Source organism: Amphiura filiformis, chromosome 17 (assembly GCF_039555335.1).
Source record: "Amphiura filiformis chromosome 17, Afil_fr2py, whole genome shotgun sequence".
NCBI classification, from domain to species: Eukaryota; Metazoa; Echinodermata; class Ophiuroidea; order Amphilepidida; family Amphiuridae; genus Amphiura; species Amphiura filiformis.
The window spans coordinates 63106037-63128690 of record NC_092644.1 but is presented as its reverse complement, the minus strand read 5'-3'; the positions used below and the strand labels follow the sequence as shown (position 1 = coordinate 63128690).

The 22654-nt window shown below is 37.5% G+C and overlaps 1 protein-coding gene and 1 long non-coding RNA gene across 3 annotated transcripts in view; both read left to right on the top strand.

The window, feature by feature from the left end:
• Nucleotides 1–22654, top strand: part of LOC140138143 (protein PAT1 homolog 1-like) — a 75456-nt gene that overhangs the window by 34558 nt on the left and 18244 nt on the right. The window lies entirely within an intron of this gene.
• LOC140138142 (uncharacterized) lies at nucleotides 12864–20325 on the top strand. Its single transcript, XR_011856950.1, has 3 exons — nucleotides 12864–12970; nucleotides 17321–17494; nucleotides 19622–20325. It is a non-coding gene; the product is annotated as an uncharacterized lncRNA (long non-coding RNA).

Here is a 22654-nt window from a genome sequence, read left to right as displayed (position 1 = left end):
CTGGTTCATTTTTTTTATAATAGCTCTCCTAAATCCAGACTGTTCCGCTTTGATAGTAAACTGACTTCCAAATAATTATCAAGCTATGTAACGTGACTGTGGCGTCAATTATGATAGCCCCGCCTCATTGTCAATTCAAATATGGTAGGCACATAACATGCATGACCCAGTTCTATTGTCATTTTGCGCGCACGTTGGTTATGATCAATGAAAACCTATTTCAAATATCGCCTTGCTTGCTGAGATCTACATTGATTGGTCAGGCTAAGTAGCCGCTTACACAAACGCCCGCACAAACGGCAAGACAGTGAGACCACGGACGTGATATATAGAAAACTCGTCTGATCCAGGATCAGTAAAATTGAACTCCCACAAAATGCTGGGAGCTGGAAGGCAACTTGCCTACACATTGGAAGGGTTCATGTATCGGGGTATATTTAATGTTGTATAATCTACATTACCAGTCGTTCTCCATGGACCCGAGGGAGGGTCTATGCGGTCATTAGCAATAATGCTTTCTTATGTTGTTTTACATCTAGAAACACAGTCTAGGAACTGTGAATATCCACAGTTGCTGTGCATTCACTGTTATACAGAGATTTCTCATATGTGTCTCCTTGTTAGCAAACACACACCCACACACTCACCCCTACATATTTTTATGACAGTCTTATTGACCACCTAGCCATTTCCTCCATACTATTTGTTTTTACTGTCTTAAGGGGGTACTACACCCCTGGCCAATTTTGTGCCTATTTTTGCATTTTCTCAAAAATTATAGCGCATTGGTGACAAGTAAGATGTATATTATAGGGGCAAGGACTACAACTACTGCACTGGAAATTTTATTTCAGCACAGACAACAGTTGTGGAGTTACAGTCAAAAATCCCCTTTACACATTAATAAAAAATTTCCGCTGTTTTTCCTACCGCACAAAAATCTCACATCTGACATCGGCAGACGTCAAAATAGCCTAAATCGTAAATCTCAATAACACTCTTCATCTTGCCATAGTATAACCACCTTGAGAGATGAAATAGTGGTCTATTCTTGTCAAAAAGTTCATCCCACATATTAAAGTTTAAAAAAAATAAAGAAAAAAATTAATAAAACCACATTCCGCATTATTTAGGTTTTTAACTTGGGAAGAGCGTTGAGACAAACTATTAAAATAAGATGGTCCTATTCAGGATTACATGTCCTTGTTATAAATTAATTCTCCATTGTGTAACATAAGCACTCCATTTAACATGTAATGTTGGTATAGCCAGACTTAGTGTAAATATTGAGGCTTGTTGAGAGGCAAAAAGTAGGGCTTGATGAGGAGATTTGCTGTGAAATGAACTTTTATACTGACGGTCTTATTGATGCTTTGACAACTGGCAAGGCACAGGGTTGCCAAAAGATCTCAGCCCGAATCGTGGGTCAAATAATCGAAAAGTCGCCCAATTTTTCTCTTTACCATTAGCTTCTATGGGGCAGGAAACTATCGGAAGTCGCGGGAGCCAATGTTGAAAAGTCGCCCAAATTTTTTCTTAACCATTGATTTCTATGGGACAGGAAATTGTCAAAAGTCGCGGGAAAAATCTTCAAAAGTCACCCAATTGGGCTACCAAATTGTGGGTTTGGCAACCCTTGCAAGGCAATGTAATTACTGTTTGATTAAGAAGTGGGTCAATGTAGTCTAGATCTGTTTGAAAAGTTGGAAGATTTTGTATTGACACAGAAATTGATAAATGTCTGTAAGATATCTGTAAGACTACTCAAAAATTAATGGACCAGACTTGTTTATTAATTAGCATATTTCAAAAATGGCATTAACCCTAACGCGACTGAAATTCACTAAAGCTCACTATGAAAACCATTGCACATACATGCATTGCATGTGATGCCATGACGCAATCAGCCTAAGACATATATACCCATGGAATTGCTGGCGGGGCCAGCAAAACCCCAGTGGCTACAGGTCGGTGATCTTTTGCATGGCATGCGAGGGGTCCAAAGTTTGAATCTCGGGGGTACCAGGTGACTTCTTTGTTCATCTTCTCTACTTTTTTGTTTCTTCTTTTCCATCTGATAGCTAAAAGCCATGGGTTGGGTTATAGGGTTAACATTATAAATCGGATCAGTATCATATCATTCAGTATTGTTCATGCAACAGAACACTTGCACTGCCAAGTACTGAAGTCATATGACATTGAAGAACACATTAGTGAGCACCATGAGAACAGAGAAGAAAATCAGGATTTATATTTTCGATAAACTCAATAAATCCTTGCAGTTAGACCCGAGCTGTCATCGTTTGACGTCACACAGACTTGCATTGTGCAGTAACGATGTTCGCTTAACGATGTGCGCATCAGCGTGACGTGAAATGACAAGAATTTTTTTTAACAGGATAGGTCAACTATTGACCTTTTCGGTAAATCCCATAAGCCTTTACGGGTTGACCTGTGATGTCGTCATGTGATGGGAACATTGTTACTGCACACATCATGGCTTTGAAATGCACAGTAGTGATGTTCACTAAACGATATGCGCATTGGCGTGAGGTCAAATGATGACATCTCAGGTCTACTGGCAAAGGCGTATGGGATATAGACGAATCTAATTTCACGCATTCCTACACCTCAATGGCAGCCAAAGCTGGGTCCCTGTCGGCTCCATCTCACCCAAAATGTGAAATGATGTTACACATAAACAAAAGAATGACAGTTTACAACACAAAAGAATCTAACATCGAATTTTAAGCAGCTTTAATCCACCCAATTGGGCAGTCACAACACCAGTTAGGTGCTGCGTGGACCCAATAATGGCCGACCAAATCCTGACCATGACTTGGCTCGTTGGATTTGTCTATACCAAAAAGGTCAATTCACAAGCATCTTGTTTTGTTTGTATTTTTGTAGGGTCCATGTTATGTGCATGTTTATTATATGGGTCCATATTAGATTATGGCGGATCAAAATTCAGAATTATACTTTGTTGATTCAACATAATTATTATTTGAGTCAACATGGCTTTTTATTCTTCTTCCTGTTTTTTTGATGAGATGCGATAGTTCAATCCTAACCACAGTGTATGTGGGAGATATGTTTCAAGGACTAGAACTAGTTTTGTTCAAATTACAAAGGTCTCTTCATCTTCCCATCATGCACAACAATTTTTACAGAAACCGTATTGAAAACTTTTGCAGGTTGACATTAAAATGTCAACCTGCAATAGCAACAGTTTGATTAGTGAATCATGGGAAGGTTTTCAAAGTATCAAAGGATCTAGTTGTTGATCAAAGGGTTTTTTTTTAGCAGGCCTTAGGGACCCAGCTGAGGGTGTTATGATGAGGTTGAATCTGGGTGATTATCCTGTGTATGTTTGATGAGGATAATTGATAATGGTATATATTTACCAGATGTAGTGGGAAGCAAAGGCAAGGTTGTTTATTTGAGAGAGCGGGAGGAAGTTTTGTGTAATAGGTACAAAATTACTGTGATGGTGTTTTCATTGAAATAAAGCCCTGAAAATGACCAACACACTGAAATTGAAAGCTGTATTTTGCACAACTCATTGTGCCTGATTGCATCACATACTGTGAATGAATATCAATATTGATTTGAATGTGTCATATTTATATCGGTCTGATGAACAGCCAGGCAGACACTGTTGACAGTAAAACTTGAACAAATGGTATGATGCGAGACAAGACCATGTGCTGTGTCTTGTCACAATTGGACATGATGAAAGTCAAATATATGGCAATATTAAGGTGATACTGAATATGTCAAGAGCCAGTGTTTTCTATGGAGTGCTGTCATTTGATGATATCAATGTCTTTAGGCAGCTGTTTTGCAAAATCATCTATACCATTTTCACCCTGATGTGGCAGTGATGTCAGTGCGCATTTCATTGGGCGCAGCCTCAGATCGCCAAGTATTTGCTCAAAGGGCTGGTGTACACATGCACGCACTAAAGAAGCTGCATAGATGCGCAAGCAAAACAGCTGTTTCAATGCGTTGACGTCACGGGGACACATATTATGTATCGTGTAATTATTACTAATCTACCGGTACTTGCAGTTAAGCATCAGATGCAGTTAAACTAGACAATATGGAACTAGCAAATAACACAGGGACATATATTATGTATCTTGTAATTAATAATCTACCGGTACTTGTTTTCCTCATGTTTCTTGGTATTTCCCTGATGTTGATATGCTTTCAGTGCTTGGAAAGTTCTTTAGAGTAATGAATATTTCAACAACGCAACAGAGCAAGACATGGTAAATGACTGACACAATCTGATCCAACCAGACCAATGAGGCAATTTAAAAAATCTAGTTAATTATCATTAACTCTAACACCAACCATGCTTTTTTGCTTGCGGAAGTTAAAGAAGATAAGAAAAAGGAGAGCAGATGAACAAAAAAGTCGCTTGGTACCCCCAGGATTCGAACCTTAAGACCCCTCCTGTGCCTCGCACAAGATCACCGACCGGCAGCCAAGGGGGTTTCGATGGCCTGGCCAGCGATTCCATGAGTATATGACTTAGGGTGATTACGTCATCACATCACATGGGATGCATCCATGCCCGGTGGTTTGTGGCATTTTGTGGTAATTACGGGTGTTAGGGTTAATCAATTTGCTCAGAAACCAAGTGTGCTATATTACAGAACATACTTATTCGCAAAGTTATGGCCTTTCACAACACCAATTTTCTGAAATATTCAGATAAAAAATGTGAGTGTTGTTTAACCAGTTTTAATTTTGCTTTTGATTTCTACTATCAACACATATAAAGCTCTTCATTGACCAGTTTTCTTATGTCTGTATTGTTTTTCACTCCCTATTTTTGCCTGCATCTCAATTATTTGCACATTTGGCTTGGTCAGATGAGATTGGGCACTCATACAAGCATCACACAGTGACTATCTATAAATATGCCCTCCATTGTTTGTTAAAACAAGTCTTAGAATAATGAATATTTCAGCAACATCCAAGTACGCAAGGGCAAGGCAGGAATACCAGTATACAAATCAGACAAGTGGATGGTCATATATGACCGTACAGCACGAATGAGCCGTAAATGTCCTCAATTGTATTCTGAGTTACAGTGTAATGGGCATGAAGGTCGTATTCAAAGGTACCTCAATTTGGTGCTACGTGTACCTCATTTAATGAGATACACGTAGCACCAAATTGAAATACCTATGAATATGACCTTCATGCCCATTTTACACTGTAACTCAGAATACAATTGAGGACATTTACGGCTCATTCGGTTGTACGGTCACATATATATACCCACGATAATATTGACAGAGGAAACAAACTATTGACTGTCCATTTATAGAGTCAACAATAGAGAGTGGACTTGAAAGTATTTGAACTTGACAGAGGTGGCCTGATTTGTGTACTCAAAGAATAAATTCATGTGAAATGGAGTGAAGATGAAATGCTGAAAATAAAAGTGTCAAAATGTGTATGCCAATCTCAACAATAGAGGCCGTCAGCCTTTCGCCATCTTGTGGGTACAAATGATCTGTGTGTTCATGTGTCGGACACTACGCGCAGGGCGCAGCTTGCCACGCAGCTTTTATCGCGCATCAACGCGGTGATTTTGCTGTTCACGCATGGAGAGCGAACGACCATCACAGCGTGTACCCACAAGATGACGGCATATGACGTCACGCTGACGGCCTCTATACACTTTCACAAATGATTTTGCTATTTTATCATCTTTACCTAGTCCTACCACTAAACTAAAGTAATATTCAAAAACTGTAAATAATACCTGGGATTGTTTACAATATTTTTATGAGAAAAACTAATAAAGAATCTATTAAAATACCAAAAATGTCAGCAATTGGACTTTCCATTATCCTAGCAAATAGTCTCAATCAGACATTGATGTTTGTAAAGTAAAAAGTTATAAAGAATAAAGGTGTCACCTTATAATACCGGCTAAAAATACATCATGATACACACAATGATACAGTTACATAATAATCCTGACATTCAGGCAGATATGATGACATCAAACAAATTTGTTGCAAAATGCTATATTTAAGTTTAAATTCACCATGTCAAACACTGAACTTTGGTACGTATCATCTGTAAACAGTCTATTTTGGCAAAATAATCCATTGAAATTTTTAGTGTTAGTTTATAAATGGCATACCCTTAAACAAAACAAAATAAGCTAAAGAAGCTACACAATTGATCTGGCCATATCTAGAAATTACATTTCATGTCACACAACCTGCTGTGGTTGATCGCATCACCAACTTGACTTTGAAGCAGACATTGAACTAGAACATGTTCTTCACATGAGTAAACATGTGTGTGACATACGCGTGTGGAGTGCCATGATGTCATCCCCTAGGCATGCTTTGACAGTTTTGAGTTCACATTACACATGTTATTGGTTGTGATAGAATGCTTCCTGCATGGTTATTATGGCTTTTTAAAGGATTCTGAAGTTGTCTGTCAAAATTTAATGTAGTCTTGAGTAAGCATAGAGCCAACACCTACGTACGTATGTAGGGGTGTGGGTGTATGTTTATTTATTTGTTTGGCATGTTTGGTTGGTTGTTTTTGATTACACGCAGTATTGATTTCATCAAGTTACAGCCAGTGGTGGAACCAGGAATTTATTTTTTTGGGGGTGGTGTTATTGGGGGTAGCCCTACTAGTCTGGGGCCTTTTGATTGTGGTGATCCAAAATCATGCTATATCATGAAACTTGGCTATATCCAGAGAACGGCTAAACCCAGTGACTGCTAATTTCAATTTTCAGGTGGAGCAGTTAGTGGGTTTTAGCGGTTCTCAGATATAGTGTGTTTAAAAGTCCGTATAGTAGGGCTATTTGGAGGTAAAGTGAATTTGTTTTGCACAAAAATGCTGCAAAAAGTGGAAATTATGATAATTTTGGTTAAAAGTGGGGGGGGGGCAAGAAAATATTTGGTGGCCCCCGTTGTGCTGCCACTGGTTAGGCCTAGATAGCTTTGGGTGAGATGCTCAAATTTGGTGTGTGTGTGTTATGTGATCAGATAGGTATTTGAAGCCCCCTAAAAACCCAAAGTTCTAACTGGATGCTGACCTGGTGTCGTCACTTTACATTCAAAGGCGTAACACATGATCGCTCCTAAGTCAAAAAATACCCCCTATTTTGCGGTTTCAAGAACATTTTCGCTATTTTTACCCCTATTGTACACGCAAACGGGTACAAATTAGCCTTAAAAAATACCCCTATTTTTTGCATTCCAAGTACACTTTTACAAAAGTACCCCTTTTTTAACATTTCAAGAACACACACAAAAACACTTGTTCTGATTCATTGTCTTTTCTGAGGAGAACTCTGTTGTCCTTTTAATATATATAAATGAGGAAAATAACAGAAAAATATATACAAATACATCCAATAGGATGCATCATGTGATTTCAACATTATCATGATTCACAAAAATATACCCTATTTTTTAATTTTGAGTACACCATGGTAAAAAACAACCCTATTTTTTAAACATCGCGAACATAAAATGTTCGCGAACATAGTTTAAAAATAACCCCTTTTTTCGCGAAATTGGGAACGATCATGCGTACACATAGTCAATGTTAAGTGACGACACCGGGGATGCTGATTTTCACAGTTCAACTTGAGGTGATGCTGCTGACTGCATAGGCCATTGTGTGTACACTGGTAAGAGTATTGCATCTGTCGAAAGTCACATTCCTAAATTGGGCCTAAACTGTGAGTAGTGATGTTTGTAAAGTGTAATGTTCTTATGTAGTTTTACCACATCAAATCTTTGCATTGGCTTTTTTCCCCTAGCTATATTTACATCTTGCTACTAAGAATGTGTTTCATTTAAAGTATTGTGCAAAGTCCAGAGTCAATAAAACTGACATTTTGGAAAAATAAAGTCTACATCCTTTAAGTGTGTGTAGGTGATAACGCTTATTGTAAGAAGCTCTTGGGAAACTTGGGAATACTTAGAAAATACAAAGGCCCATTTTAGCTGAAGTTGTACACCGACATCTTTTGATCAAGATTTGCCCCATTTTAAGGCTTGCATTAACTGGAGCTCAATACACCATGCTTCAACTTCATTTCAGCCTTCAAGTGCTGTTTACATTTCAACAATAAGGACATGGCTGATAATACAAAAATCCAGAATCTCTCTTTATTTCAAGTGAACAAAGACAGAGCAGGTGTTTAAAAACACCTGCTCTATGATCAAAAATACTTGAATGGAGTTACCTTGCAAATTTCTACCATTCAAAGTTCCTCACTTTGATTAAAGTGCCAAGGTAGTTCTCAATTAATCTTCAGAGCATCACAACCTACTAAAATAGGACAAGTGAAACCTAATATCAGAATTGATTGATTCTAACTAATACATGAATGTCATAATGAATTCTTTTTTCTAAAAAAAACCTACCTTATTATAAGTAAACTTGTGGATAATAATTTTTTTTCACAGTTACACCTGTGACCATTTGCTCTTCAAGAACTTGTCTTCAACAATATCATTAAACTGGTATCAGGTGGCTTACATCGCTGGAAAAAGTGCCAAATTTGTTAACGAAAACCAATAGCGCATGTGTGTGAAATAAAAAGAGCAACTACACCTTGATTAAAGAAACACTATTGCCAAAAATAATATCTTGCCAGATATGACCTTGTCATCCCCTCAAAGTAACATGAACTAGCAGAGAGAGATTAACGAAATCCAATATCAGGTTTAGGCTTAACAACTATATATATGTATGAATGCATAATTAAGTTTAATTTCATGTGAGCAAAATTAGCTTAACAAATTTGCGGAAGAAGCATATTTTTTTACCAAGGTACATCTATGATTACATGCATTTCAAAATGGTGTTGTTTTTCAAGGACATCGCAGATGTTCATTAACATAATTACTTAAACGGGTATCGGGTAGCTCACCCCAGTGAAGAAAGCTCAGAATACTGCCAGTTATAAAATGAATAGCAATCATCTCCTCTGTGTTCCTCACCGTGGTTAAAATGAGTGTGATTAATGAAACTTAATATTACGTTGAATTGAAATACATCACCAGTAATGTTTTAATGTATCAAAGTAAAATGTACCATATGTATGAAGTTTACCAAGTTAAATTGAAAATATTTTCCACATTGCAATCACAATATTGCGTCCTAGATGAATATTAGAGCCAGATATTTACAACCTCCGCAATGAAAATTCTCATCATGTGATAAATTTCTGGTCATTGCAGAGAGTTGCATTTCGTTCAACTTTGTTGAGATATTGCAGCTCTGTATGTTTCTGATTAGCTGCTAGGAAATCAAGGTCGCGTAAACACCAAAGAAAATAAAACAATAAAGTCACATCTTCCCTGCTATATATATATTGCATGAAGTTTCAATTTTGATAATGCAATACTTCGTTAGAAAAAAAAACCATTGCAGCATCGCCAGATACTGAGATAAGGGAGTGTACAGCGGCCTTTACACCTGGGACCACCTGTTCCGCAAGAGTTCTCTTTCAATGACGTCACTAGATGTTCACTTACATGATCTGTTAATCTAGTATCAAGTGGCTAACGTCAATGAAAGCAGCTGGAAAAAAGTGACACCTTGTATGTGGAAAAACTAATATTAATTTTTGTAGAATAACTACATGTATGGAGCCTGAGATGTTAGTGTTACACCAAATTCAAATCTAAGCCTTATGTTAAAATCTTGCGACCTGGTCATTCCAAACATACATGTAACCCTAATCATTTAGATGCCAGCCATCATTCTAAAACTCTTGGTCTACTATTTCTAACCGTTTTATCTTGGAAGTTGTGGAAAGGCAAGTGGTATATTTTGCATATTGCTAATTTTTTTGCCTTTATTGCTGAAAAAATGTAAGAATAAAGTGGTCAGAGAGTAGAAACGTGTGAAGCATTTGTTGTGTCTGTTATAGATAAAATAGTTGGCCTTGAGTTGTCATGGTAGTAGACGTAAACACTTTATTGAGTTGACTGTGGTTTGAGTTCCTGGAAGTTGTTATGTCATGATAAAAAGTTGCTTGTTAAGTCTAGATAATTATCAAAGGTAAAATGAATATGATTTGGTATAGTTTTAGAAAATCTTCTTGGTCATGAGCAGAAGGTAGTAGGCTTTCATGGCCCTCTTTCAATTCTGAATGTTGGTGTTTACATCTTTAGTGTATCCAGCCAAGTTTTGGAATGTTCATAGCTTTTGTGGGTGGGGTTTTGCTTTCATCGCTTTGCAGTAGAAAATGCACTATTTCTCTATTATGTCTGTTGTAGCTGAACTTGGGAAGGATTGCTTGTCGTTTTTGTCAGTGTGTGCTGAAAGTATATGCCTGGGTCTGAATAGGAACAGGTTCAAGCCAATTGCTTAAGGGCTCAGAGAGTGACGTTTGCAGAGTATTTTTTGTGGGGCATAAGAACGCATCAAACACACCAAATTGCATTCTGAATACGGGGAATATCCTCCTGATATCAAATAATTGAAATTTTTTGAAATTCGCGATATAATACAAATTTTATGAGAAATTATTAAAATTGAAAGTAAATTTTATAAATCTAATGATATGTACTTAAAGTGAATATACAGCTGGGAGCAAAATCCATCCTCCATCCGAAAATTTCCTCCATCCGAAAATTTGACCTTTCGTATTAAAGATATACATACCCCAACCTAAAAATGTTAGGTCTTACCGTCTTTTGTTAGTTGAAATGCTTGAGGGCAATTTATGATACATAGCTACTGACCATTGCCCTGCAACCAGCAAGTAAATGGTTATGCCTCCCCTCTTTATTTAGGAAGTAAGGGTAATGCAGTATTCATTAAACCCATTTCAATATGCATCTGAAGCAGAAAAACGTAAACTGGCAAGGCGTAGCTGTTTACTGCAGAGGATGTTTATTTGCATGTAATGGATACTTTGCACCATTTGATTTCAAGAGACATTATCGCTTTAGTGCTTTAAGTGCACACACATGTCCGCAGCGTAACTGAGGGTGTGTTGTAGAAAAAAAGGTTACATAACCATGCGCAATGCTGTGCGTATATTGTTTCACACTTCACTGCATTTCAGAAGCAATGAGACACATAAATTGCTAATTGCTTTTGAATAATGGACTGTGAACCATGAGATAATAGAATGAAAGTTACAGGTGGGTGGCAATAACAAACCCTATTTGATCTCATAATCTCATTAAAATTAATTTCCAGGCAACTAAAGAAAAGTCATTTTTTTCTCTGGCCCCTGTGGAAATATTAGTATGTAAGTCTATGGGCCATTGTGATACACTCACCCCTCATTGGCTTCTAATATCCAATCCACTGAAACAATGAACTTAAAACTTGGAATCGGATGGTTTTGACGATATTATAGGCCAGCATGAAAGTTAAAAAACACTGTAAGTGTATGAAAAATCCCTGGGGAAAAAATCAGACCACCAAATTTTAAGTAAGTTCAAGTTACTATCCACTACGACTGAGCTGTAATGTTTTCAGAGCCTGTTTTGAGATATGGTCCATAAACATCTCAATAAACAATAGAAAACAAAGGATTTCTCTAAAGCAAAGGATTTGTATATCAATGTAAAGTTTATTTTGAGGAGAACTTGCTTGCCCTATATCTGGAAAACTGAAAACGCTGATATTACAGTCCATTTGTAGATATGCTACAACGGGCCAAGATGTCCATTTCACAGCGGCATGCATATGGCAGCAATATGACTTGTTACCATACTTCCTACCGTCCATGTCAGCATTATAGTGTTAATGTGCTAGTGATGTACACTTGGTTGTAAGTCTGTTGACTAATTGTCATGTGAACACCTGTCACTGAATATGTCGTATCATTACTTCCTTAATCCTTCATGTACCCACCTGTTCGTCTCTACTCACAACAAAGATTCATTTCACCTAAACATGGATCTGTAGTAATCATAGACGACTTCTCCACTCACGTGATACTTGTTCTAGTTTCATCCACTTGTTTCCTGTTTTTGTATTTTCTCCCGTGTTGTGTTATGAAGATAAAGTTGACCATATCTCCCTTTTTTGTTATTTTGTGAAACTAAATAGCTTTCAAGGTGAAAACGTACATTGTGTACCTTTCAAAGGGGGTTGATTCAATTGATAGCCTCATTCTACAACTTTAATCCATCAAAAGCAGATTTTGGTATCAAGTCACATTCAAGTGAGAGGTCATTTTTTTCTCATACATTTTGACAGTTGGGCAGTATGAACAAAAATGGTAATTTAATGCTATATCACCCTGGAATTTTGTAGCTGAACCAAGAGCTGTAGGCATTCTTGTATTATTTGTGATATTTGTACAATGTGTGAAATAAAATACGTTTTTAACAAATATATAGTGTGAATCTGTCTGATTTTTACCCTTTCTGATGTTTTAATAAATTTATAATTATAAGATATCACAAAATATTGTTCATTCCACACAGTAAATGATCATTTTAAATGGTATTCATTTACTTGCCCCTCTCCCTCTGAGAAAAGCACAACCCGATAACCGTGCGTAAGCAGTTGAAGGACTGGTGGATCAAGCCTACACTATATACACGTAGTAAGCGCCATAAAACATGATACGATTCATCGGATGATTTTAACGTGATTTATAACATGCATATTCATGATCGATGAATGATGAATTATTCATAGATAGTATTTATTTCGCATTTTAAATAGAGAAGGGTGTGCAACACTCGCCGATTGACCAATCAGAGACCCGCATTATCACCTTTCAATTCTGACAACAATGTCACACCGATGACCTCTCAATATTTTGCGTGATTTGCGTGACCTAGAAATTCGAACGCACTTTCACCCGCGATTTTTACAATTTCTTGTCGGAAGTGGGAGCAGGTGGGAATTTCACTTTGTTTACAAGTGAGATGCGATCGTGAACAACCGGAGATTCGGATGATGTTTTCTTAATTTTGTGAGTAATACTGTATATTCCAAATGAATTCACTGGGGGACTGATACATGAAAATACAAATAACCAACTGAGTAAATTTCACCGAACTGAATAAAATCATGAAATTATTCAGAGACACTGACAAATTTCAGTACAATACATCACTGCATCCGATGTAAGCTTACAAATAAATATTAAGTGATAAATATAACATAATGGAAATGCTACCGCCATGCGCGCGTAAATCGACGGCATTCACAATTCTACAAGTAGTCATGGTAGTGCCACTGGTAGTGGCTGTCATCTATGCATCACAGATCCTGGCATGCATGGGCCCAAGCCGCCTACATGCATGCATGGTAGTTCAGTCAGTAGGCCTATAGTCTGTCCACATAGAAGTACAAACCAAATTTGTGGCACCTGGGGTCGATGCTTTATGTCACATGCACTGCGTGTTAAAAAACGCGTGACGCCAGTAAATAGCGTGGTGCGCTTCGGTAAGTACAAATTGTGCAATAGTTGGCGCCGCCAAAGTCAAAGAAGCAATTAGGCGCATTGCACTGACGTCTGAAGAATATATTCTCATACCTCCAGTTTCCGAGGTCTATTTACTTTGTACTTCTAAGTGGACAGACTATACCCCATAGTACGTACAGCCACAGCACATAGTCCGCCATGAAAAAAAAAAAAAAAATTATCAAATTCGTGGACATCGTGGAACATTCAACTACGCTTGTTACTCCGCCGACTAATCATGCTAACTACACGCAGCATAACGCTACTTCTACGCGTCCATATTAGCGAGGCTATCTGCGTGCATAACTGCTTACTACGCACAGCCACGCAAAGAGTATGTTCCACGATGTCCACAAATTTGATAATTTTTCTATAGTACAAGGAACTTATACGATGTCCTCATTCACAAACTGATACTATCTGTCCATCGTATAAGGCTATTACCGTACGATAATGTGCTGAAGGAATATTACACAGTCAAGAATAGGCTCCATCATTTTTTTTGTTCTGATCCCTCCCAGTCTCCCAAAACATCAAAACAGTAAAAGCATTGCACATTTACTTACTTAAGACTGTCCTTTTTCATATATTAACACAGACAAAGTAGGGCAAAGCTACCTACATGTAGAAATGGTCAAATTTTGGCAAGAAATATCTCTGTGTAATCCTATGTAAGTCCCATATCACATCGTTATCGGCGATCGTGATTTTTTTTTTCTGAAGTTTGGCTGGTACCCACTAGTGTCATGCACGTGACGCGACACAGCTAAAATAATCGACCGGAAATCGGGGATCATTAAAACGCCAACAAATTTCAAAACACAGAAAGCAGTAAACTTAATGGCGAAGCGGTCCGAATTTTGAGCCATACAAGTTTACGTGGTGAACTAATGCCCGACTGTACATCATGACATGTGTACAATGTATGACTGCCGCAATGCAATAATGATAGTATTATGAAAGTATACATTTTCAGGAAGGAAATTAAATAAAAGTTGTTATGATTATGAATGATAGGGATGTTCATAAAATTTTGAAGTTCAATATATTTAGCTGAAAGTTCTTTCATTTGAAAGAGAATTGAATTACCTAAACAATAAGGGGTCAATCATGTTTCTAGTGCATATACTTTTGAAGTTACAGACAAAAATAGTGTCATCAATTTGCCCAAAAGTTTGTGTGTGAAATTGTGACAGCCATGCAGCAGGCACATGTACAATGCACACTACTGTATGTGACCCCAGATGACCTCCTATTCTTTACTGTAAGAAAGCTGTTTTGGATGGTCTTGATTTACACACAAATTGCTTTTGAGCTAAATCAAGCGTCGACTTGGTGGAACATGGATTGCACTATGTGATAGTTTATGAATCCAGTATCATGCCAGTACCAACATATTAAGTCAACATCACTAAAGGTTTTGGTTGTCAAAATTAATTTTTACTGATTTTCTCCAATGAGCCCCACAGTAAAGCCATTTTTGGACCGTACATGCACATTCCACTTCCCTATGGATGCATAGCGCCACCTATAGTGTGTGATGTGAGCTGGCCTATGAATGACCACCACCGCCGCCCGTGGTTCGGGCGCCCACACAAGTCAGGCGCCGCTCTGCAAAAATACACAGAGTCAGGCGCCGATCTGCAAAAAATAGAGGGGGCACGCGCCGGGTGCGCCCCCTCTAAATCCGCCCCTGATAGAACTAATATTTCAAAAAATCACTTTCACCTCGCAAGCTTTGTAAACCTTAAATAGCTCAACCATTGTCTCACGGTCTATGCACTGGCACAGCAGCACAAAAAATAGTAAAAACAGTCTCTACAACTACATGGTCTGTATGTACAGACAAGCTCTAGTCTCAGCATAGTATAATTTGGTTCACCTCAAGTTTGGTAGTGATGTCAATTGTCAATGCTTTTGTGCGGTTAGGCCATAAAACGTGTCGACAAGTCACACCTGAATGCGGGCATGTACATTCAGTGAGTTTAAGTTAATGTGCGCGATTCGAAATGTGCACATATGTCGATCACTGCCATGTGTACAGTCTTGGGGTGGTCATAATTTTTGATTCATCAGGCAAAAAAAAAAAATGTTTGGTTGCCCTCAGAGACCGACCCAAAAAATTAGAAATTTTGGTTGGGCTTTTTTTTTTTCCATTCACTCTTTTAGAAGCAACCTTAAATTTGGACAGTATTAAGGACATTTTATAATTGTTATTCACTCATTTTATCTATTAAAGGGGGGTAACCCTATCGGTTTAGGATATGGATTCTCTTCAAACTTACATACAATGTCAAATATTGTCCCTTTATCCATCTATGTGAGAAAACGGAACAATTTCAGCATAAATGTGAATAATTAGCATAATTAGCAAGCCAATACACTGGTACGCCTGAATTGCATTCTGGTCAGGCAACACGAAACAACGGCCGAAATGCGTATGTCCCGGTGGAAACAGGAAGTGTTCGCCTTGGCACTGAAAACCGGCTCGCCCTGTACACTTTTATACCCTCTATTCATACTGATTAATCTTAAAAAACATTACATATTACTGCGCTCATTATCATTCTTGACAAGATAGCCCATGCTGTATTTACTTCGCTTAATTATTTCTTTATTTTTAGCTATATGATGCACATTTTCACATATTTATGATTTTTCTTTGTTTTATTTTTTAAATAATTTTTTAATGGGGGTGAGGTGCTCTCATAATTTTTTCATATTCCTCGTATCATGCTTGACAATATAGGTCATGTTTCCTTATTTATTTCGCCTCTTATGTATTTCTTTATTTTTGTTTTTTGTTTTATATCATTATAGCGCCATCTATAGTTTGACATTAGGGGCCTATTTGAAGTATTTTTATGGATCTAATTGGTACTGGGGTGAAATCTTCCGAATCTATTCCGATTTCATTCTATGACTACCCAAAACTCCCGTGTCGTGTAAAATGCGAACAACTGGTATACCTGTAAAAACCGCTGTGTTTCATGATTTCTCCGGAAATACATCGAATTGGAGCGTCAAATTTCAGGATAGAAATGAGAAAAATAGTATCTATTATGTGATACCAAAACCTCATCAACATTGAAAAAAATCGGGGGGATGATGCTGTCGATCGGGTTACGGACCTTTAAATGCATATTTGATAAAAAACACAAAGTAAATGTACATTTAAATTCAGTCCAAAAACACACAATTTTTTTCCTTAAAATGATCGAGCATTTGTGAATTGGAGAAATTGGAGGAAAAACACATGGAAAAAAAAAAAAAGATCGATCAACCAACCCTCGAAATTTTTGTCTTGGAAGGGCAACCAAACAATTTACTTTGGCCTCACTAAATTTTGATACTCCTACTTCTATTTTTGGTTCATTTCATTTTATTAGAAAAAGGTATTGAAATCTTTAAAACTAAATACCCAATTACAGCAAAAGTATACATATTTGGAAAGCTTATGTTCCAAGCAATGCAACTGTGCAAAATGGAAGTTAGTATTCAGGGTGTGTAAGAAAAAATATAGTGTGATATCATGAAAAAACCCTGGTTTTACTTGAAATTGATAATTTATTGCATTTGCTATTTAGTACTTGTATGAATGAAACAACTCAAAAGAAATCTAATTTTGTTACAGGCCACACTATGAGCTTTAATAAATTGTATCTATAGTTAGTTAGCTATGCAATGAATAACTAAAGTGGTGATACAGGGTGTAAAATAATAAGTAAGTTCATGCACTTACGGGGGTACTCCACCCCTGCCCAATTCTGTGCCTATTTTTGCATTTTTCTCAGTGCAGAGTGTACTTCCATCATGTATTTAATATTCAATTTCCTGTAAATTTCATGAATACAGGTAATAGTATCATCAACGACAGGCACAATCATGGTCAACCAGAACCAGCACGATGACAGTACATTGTATCTCAGCTGAGCTGTTGAGAATGAACATCTGCAGGGACTTCTTGCTATACTTCATGGATGATGACTTCTGTTCAAAACAGAAGCAGAGGAAGAATACATGCAACAGGTACTTTATTTTTTATGTGTTTTTTTTTTGGGGGGGTTGTGAAGGCAAGCATGACAGTGGCATATCACTGGGGCAGAGTCAGAGCCCCTATTGCCCAGAGCTGCCAGCATTTGAATGTTGACAAAAGGGAGATTTCCTGTTGCAATCAGGGAGATTTGTCAAAATGTGTACATCTTAATGGATGAAACCATTTCCTTTTCAGGGAGATGACCAAAATTAAGGGTTCTGAAGGTTTAAAAGTAGGGAGTCTCCTGCTAAAAGAGGGAGAGTTGGCAGCTCTGTATTGCCAGGCGGTTGATTTAAAGTTTTGGATGCCCATCCTGGGATGCCTATTTTCAAATCACCCATAATATATAACAGTTTCTGCTCAAGTTTGTCTGTAGCACTGCATGATGTGTCATGGAGTTACTTGAGGGAGGCCTGGGAATCACTCATTTGAACAGTAACCGGAATGAATGAATGAATCTTATCTCCTTAAAATAAACCAAATACAATGAAATTTAAGGCTGTGACCTATAGGGTAATGACGTATTCGGGTACCCGTGGTAAATTTCGGTGGGTAAACCGGGTACCCGTATCAACCATTCATACATACTCATGATATAACGACGCTTTCTGATTGGATTTGCGCCCGCTTTGTGCTGGTCATAAATACCGCTTATGACCAGTACGCAGGGCATAAACAAGCTGCGCCACGCAGCATTGGAACCCAATTAACGTGATCCACGATTTGCTAGTGTTGCGCACACGCGCATGTCACCGCGCCCATCTCACGCGGAGCGCAAAAGATGCCGCGTATCACGCGTTGCCTCCCGGCCGCTGACCTCATGAGCCGAGCTGCTTCCTGCAAGTAGGCCTACTCATTTTCTTCCAATTTATGAAGGAAAACGGTATGGAAATGTTATTTAAACTTGTAAACTTTTATTATTTTCGTCTGTATTGCCTTGCTAAGAATGTTGGGTATGTATGAACGGGGTTCATTCATAGGATTGAGGGCATGATCGCTGTTTATGCCCTCAATCCTATGAATGAACCCCTAATTTATCTTTTTAAGTTTTCGGCTTTGTAGTGTCCCTGGACCTAGAGCTAAATGCTGGGATCATTCATGGTTGACTTATTAAAAAAAAAAAAAAAAAAAAAAAAAATTGTAGGCCTATGTCATTTGAATAAATTTGTACATGTCATACTCTATTAATGATTTCAAAATTGATACAAATTCAATGAATGAATAAGTGAACAATGAATTATCCTAGCATTTAGCTCTAGGTCCAGGGACACTACAAACCCGAAAAAATAAATAATTTTTTTTTTTAATTCGGGTAATCCGTAAATGGAATTTATATCCGGGTATGGAAAAATTTTGCCATTTTGAAATTTAACTGTTGAAATATGGTGCAAAAATGGAATAAATTTGCATGAAGTACTGAAGAAATTTGCACTTTGGGGGCTACAATGGTCAAATATGAGGTTAATTTGGTCAGAAACCCACATACAGGCATCAACATTGGGGGATGATTGTATGGACCATTTCCCTGGCAAAATATTGGGGATTTATCCCCCATCCCCCGGGATCTACGCCTAATCGCCTATGATATATATATTTTTATTCAATGACTTTTTGTTTATTCTTACCAAAAATATACGACCGCTTTTTACCGCGACAGTAGTACTACTTCCAAGCTCTTTCGTGCTCAATCTTATGATGTATACTACATGTAGTAGTTATTAGTTTGACAGGATGTACCCTTCTTAGGTTATAGCAGAGAAAGTCAAAGGTCACATTTTTGGTCTTAGGGGTCAAAAATATCAGAGTGCTCTGATTTGGACAAAAGGTGTATCAAAATGTTTGTTTTCATACAACAATTCAAATAAAGATAGGATTTAACAATTTAATTTCACTTTCTATGTGTTGCAATAGGTGCAGGTTAATAGGCCTCAATGGTACTTGACCTATTTTGCTGTGTTTTGAGAAACTTGATGTGAATCAAAAAATGCAGTACTTGGTCAACTATATAGCTTCAACTTGTTTGTGAATGGTGTGTGCCAATGTTATACTGAAAATTTCAACACCTTCTGTAAATAGATTATAATACCCCCTCTCTCTTTCTCTCTCTCACTGTTTTTCAGAGTCATAGATCCACCATGGATATCCACCTGAGTTCTGATTGATCAGCTCAAGAGCAAATTTCCCTGCTTGTGGTATTAGAGGGTGCATGTGATACATTGTTGTTTGCTGCATTCTCTTCAACATCAGCCAGGATGACTTAAAATGCAGGACCTTACGATTATGTCGGCCATCAATGATGTGGAAGCTTCTGATGCTGATGAAGTAGACCTGATGCCAGACCTGGTCCAGTGCGCTGATGTGACTGACTCTCCATAGTAATAACCAATTGCACTACCCCGCCCCCAGGAACTGAGACATTGTTATCAGCCCTAAGCCCTCGAATTAAGGATCTTAAGGAACTTTTTTAGGGCAAGTTGGTAATTGCCTTAGTTTCACTGAAAAGGCAAGGCAGCACAGCACTTTGTAATATTTCAAGAGGGCATCATGGCAACTGTTGAAAATTTGAGAAGGGCACCAAGGCAATTTCTCAAAAGTGAAGAAAACACACACAAACATCAACTTCATTATAGGGCACGGCAAGTAAATTGCCTTGGGTAAAGGACATATTTTGAGGGTATTACAGCAGTAGGGATGGGCACCCACGGCAAAATGCCATGGGTGCTTTGGGTTAATTCGATGGCTGATTGTTATTACCAAGAACAGTGGAAACTTGTTGATATCAAATCTGTCAGCATAAAATTCTTGATAACACACTTTTTTTCCAGCGTACCGATGTGAAATGGATGGGATTCTGTTGCAATTACTCCAGATTCTAGAAAAATGCAACACTATTTTTTTTTTAATTAAAGACAATATCTTTGCCAATTGTAACATAGCTAAATCCTAATCCAGAGGTGTAGCCAGGATTATTTATGGTCCCCAAAGTCAAACCCCAAATTTTTGTCCCATTTGTCAATTTTTGCTATAGTTTGGCTATTCCCCTGTCTTAATCCTTTAGTTAGTTCTATACTTCTAACAATAATGTCCTTTTTTTTTTTACAATTTGAGGGGAATTAGCCCAAAACATGCAATTGTCCATGTTTTCTGTCAATTTTAGTCACAAATTCCAAAGACATGGTAGAGTCTAAGTATTCAAAGTCTTTAATACAGACTAAGAGTGAGCTCATAATTAAAAAGTTAATGTTGATTATTTGAGTATAGTTAAGAACAGAAAATCTGTTTACTAAAGAATAGAATGCATTATTAGTCTTTGTACTTGCAAGTCTTTGGCAGGACCCTCCATATATTGGGAATGTGCAAGCTCGGGGGTGAACTCTGACCCTCTGCTTTTGGACCTTACTCCTATCCCTGACTACACTGCAAAATATTTTTCACCCCCGAGAATTAAGTTTCACCCCATGTATTTGGATTTTCTGCAAGCTCGGAGTGAAAAACACGGAAAACAACCCCTGACTTTCGGGCCTTAATGCTACCCCTGGTCTTTGGGCTTGATTGTCACAGCCAATGAAAAATGCCATAAACATGCATTATTTTGGCCCTTAAATTATTGCCAAAAATTGACCAAAATATTTGAATGATATATAGCAAAGGTGTATCTTGTTCATTTGATCAGATCATGGAAGTACTTACTTCCATGATCAGATATTGATTAATCCAAATTTTTAGTGGTCAAACCTTTTTGAAACAGTATTGCTGATTGATTAAAATTGATTGATTTATTGGGAAAGTCTATCCTGATCAATAATTTTCTACTACAAACTTTATATTTATTAAATAATATAAGAATTAATTTCCTGAACAATAACCTGGTTTTTGGTGTGAATTTATTTTGCCTCATCATATATGTACATAAGGGTATCAATAAAGCACCATTTCCTTTTGCCAGCCATCACTACGAGGCTGGTCGAGTGCAGATCCGTCGAACACGCTTTTCAATATGGAATAAATGCTAACCTCATCGTGATATCATCCAAGCAGCAAAGTTCATCCCATTGGAAAAGCGTTATCCAACGGATCTACAGTCGACCATTCTGCTACCCATGGCCAGAAAATTGCTTATCTAAGTTTGTTGCACAACATATATTTATTACTGCAACCACTCGGGTATAAGCCACCCACCCTAGACGGCAGATTTCACTTCAAAATGGGGTGGGCTTATCGGGAAGGGCTAGTGCTTGAATTTAAAAATAAGAACAATCACCCCCCATTTGTATATGTCTAATGTGCCAGTAATTTCTATCATCTATGTCAATTTCTTATAAATAATAAGGAATGTTAATTATCAACTGATATTTTTTTATATTTGTTCTTAAATATGAGAGCAAAGCATTGATTTGATTTAAAAACTTGGCCAAAATTTAGTAATGGGCTTATACCGGAGTGCACCCTTGTTCCCAGAATGTTTTGAAAATAGGGGTGGGCTTATAGTCGAAGGTGGGCTTATACCCAGGTGGTTATGGTATTTACCAAATTCCCCAAACTCCTGGTCTGTGACATAAACTTTGACATAATGTGGGAATTTTCACACAATGTATTAAAGCTCATGTAGTGTTGTGTACTTTGCCAATTTTGAAATACCTTGGGATACCGGCTTTTTTTAAATTTATGATTTTTCTCGCAGTACTATACATGAATGAACATAATTATTTGAGGATTTATTATTTACGTGGCATGTGTGTTAAGCGGAAAAGCACAAATATTAATGTTCTGTGAAAATGCCCACTTTTACAGTATTCATGTGCCATGGGGAGGGCTAAATTGGGATGAGCAAGAAATAATTTCTGGCAGGAAAAAACTAAAGTATATGGGATGCTATACAACAGGCTGTATCAAAATGATTGATACACAAATAGTTGTGATATTTGCAACATAGAATTCTCTTGAAATGACAAAAGTTTATATATTGATCCACAATTGGGTTATTTTGTGTTGCAGTCTTGTACATACTTGTACTTGAAACTTGGGTAATAATCATTTTGATACAACCTTATAGTAGGCCAACATATGGCTATACATAGTGATCAAAAAACTACCAAATACAAACAAAACTAGCAAAGTTTTAATTTAAAGCATGAGCAAATTTTGGGAGTTAT